Source organism: Thamnophis sirtalis, unplaced genomic scaffold (genome assembly GCF_051295495.1).
Source record: "Thamnophis sirtalis isolate CommonGarterSnake01/CBP01778 unplaced genomic scaffold, rThaSir2_p1.2 scaffold_13, whole genome shotgun sequence".
NCBI classification, from domain to species: domain Eukaryota; kingdom Metazoa; phylum Chordata; class Lepidosauria; order Squamata; family Natricidae; genus Thamnophis; species Thamnophis sirtalis.
The window spans coordinates 51,190,888-51,193,731 of record NW_028261393.1 but is presented as its reverse complement, the minus strand read 5'-3'; the positions used below and the strand labels follow the sequence as shown (position 1 = coordinate 51,193,731).

Below are 2,844 nucleotides of genomic sequence, written 5' to 3'. Positions count from 1 at the left end.
GACTCAGTTTTAGTCCCTAACATCTACTTGTGAAACGGTTGCTGTAACAAAACCCAAAACATCTACAGCACCAACATCATCGACATTGACAAAGTTACCCTTACTCATTCTTCTGCCTGGTCTTTTTTGTTTGTCTCAACATGGTCCTACAAAATATCTGAACAAGTCCTTCTTTTCCTGTACTTTATAAAAAGCCGTCAGACCCCAAGAACACAGCACAAGTTCTCCCAGAGAGCTTGAAACCTTTCGCAGAAAGGTGCGCACTCAGCGTGACAAACGAAGGAGTGAGCCCCAGGTATATCTCCACCCCCTGAAAAGACAGGGGAGGCTTTCTCCCTCTCCCTCCTGATTAACTTGCCTAATTAATTCTATGATGTATCAGCTTTCGCGGTTTAATTCAGAGTTGTCAGACGGCAGTCCTTTTGTGAAATAATACATTCCGTAAGGTTAATTGCATTTAGGAAAGACGAGGGTTTTTTTTTTTCTTCCTGTTGGGCGAGTGACTTCAGGCTGATAAAAACTGAAAGGAGAACTTCCCAGCCTGACAAACCGAAATAATAGCTGGGTTTGAAGGAATAGATGAAGATGTTTGCCATCTCACTCTGCATTGGTAAAGCAATTATGGAACTTTAATTTTGTTTTTGGTTTTATTTTCTAAACCTTCCCCCCACCCCACCAATCTCGTGGCTTTTGTTTTAAAATGGCACTTATTGCATTTTCCAACATTTAAAAGACAAAAACACAAATTTACACTTGTTAACAGCTTTTCCATCTCTGCATTGGTAAAGCAATTATGGATCTTTAATTTTGTTTTTGGTTTTATTTTCTAAACCTTTTCCCCCCCACCAATCTCGTGGCTTTTGTTTTTAAATGGTACTTATTACATTTTCCAACATTTAAAAGACAAAAACACACATTGACACTTGTTAACAGCTTTTCCATATCCGTATACATATTTTCCGTAACTTATTTACAAAAAAATCCTATCTCTATGTCACCATCCTGAGTTATATCCTTATTTCAATACTCTCTTTCTATTATACTTTTACCCTTTATATATTAAGTTTTACGTTTACTCTCAAGGCAGGAATACAATTTATTCCAAATTTGATAACACTCGGTTTCTTCCCTCTCTTTCATTTCCATTGACTGTCCGTTTCTACATATTCATAGATTTCCTTCTTATAATCGGGTCTGGGGGGGGGGGGGATATCTGTTTGCCTCCAGTTCTGTGCTAATACAATTCTACTTGCTGTTAATACATGTAATATTATGTGTTGTAATTTTGCCTCCATTTTCCCATCAAAGACTCCCAGGAGAAACAATTCTGGCTTCAGCTCTATCCTTGCTCAGGTTTTTTTTTTTATAAGACTTATATACTGCTTCATAGGGCTTTCAGCCCTCTCTAAGCGGTTTACAGAGTCAGCATATTGCCCCCACAGTCTGGGTCCTCATTTCACTCACCTCGGAAGGATGGAAGGCTGAGTCAACCTTGAGCCGGTGAGATTAGAACCACTGAACTGCAGATAGCAGTCAGCTGAAGTGGCCTGCAGTACTGCACCCTAACCACTGCGCCACCTCGGCTCTTATCTCTTCCAGCCACTTCCTTATCTTGCGCCAATATTTTCTGACCTGGGGGCAGGCCCACCACATGTGGCAGAATGTTCCTTGCTTATGGCCGTGCGTGGTGGCACCAGCCTATAATCCAGCTGGTGGATCGCTTGAGCTCAGGAGTTCAGGCCTGCAGTGGGCTATGCCGATTGGGTGTCCGGACTAAGTTTGGCATCAATATGGTGATCCCCAGGGAGCTGACGGCCACCAGGTTGCTTAAGGAGGGGTGAACCGGCCCAGGTCGGAGACGGAGCAGGTCAATCTTGTGGCTTTTACTGTTGCAGAAAATGACAGGCTTTAGACTTCTCAGGATACAGGAAAAGTTTATTTGGCAGCCAGGTTCAGAAAGCTAGTCCATGGCTAGCATTGCAAGTTCTGAACAACCTTCATTATCGAAGCACGCGTTCTTATACATTCTCAAAAGCATTTGCAACACGGAAATACTTAACACATTTCTTAGTGGTTACCTTGAGGAGAAAACCTTATAAGGAGATGGGGGTCTTACTTCTCCTTTTGTTTATGGAGTACGTGTCATTAACGAACTTTAATTGAACCTTGGACTTTTGACATAGGTTTTGACATAGGGACATTTTGTGGTTAGGCACTGGCTTCCTGTTCTTTTGCAAGCTGCAACTCTGCCTATGTGGCTTTAATATAGAAGTAAAGGGGCTCTAAGAGGCTGTCCAGCCTGACCCAGTAGGTTTCACACTTAATGTCAAAATCTCACTTTACGTCTGCTTTATTACTGTTGTATCAATGCATAAAATATACAGAAAAAAATAAAAATAGGAAATTAAGGGAAGGAAAAAGAGAGGGGGAAAGAAATATGAGGTACAAGGGAAGAAAGAAAAAAAGCTTTGACTTTCCACTCTTTTTAGCACTGTGCAAGATAACAACATCACAGCCTCAACTTTTTTTTTTACTTTTACACATTAGTATAAAACTAGCCATTCCTATAGAGCAATTCTATCTTAATTGGCAAAACCAAAGTCAAAGTTTGGCCGTTTTTTTTTTTTTCATCAGAAGCAGAGAATCCAGAAGTGATATCCAATTTTTTTTTAAAAGGCATAATTAAATATATTCTCCTTTTTGAATAAAACCATCAGTTTAACCGAGTCTTAGCCTAAAGTTTGAAAATGTATTTTTTCCTTTACATATATTGCTTAACTGATTCCTAAAGTTTGTAAAATATTATTGAAAGTGTACTTGAAAGTATCTATGTTAAGAGAAAGT

The 2,844-nt window shown here is 39.7% G+C and overlaps 1 non-coding gene across 1 annotated transcript; it reads left to right on the top strand.

Moving 5' to 3' along the window:
- Positions 1-1,682: 1,682 nt before the first annotated feature.
- LOC148043186 (signal recognition particle RNA) lies at positions 1,683-1,940 on the top strand. The gene has a single exon (XR_015698420.1).
- Positions 1,941-2,844: the final 904 nt, after the last annotated feature.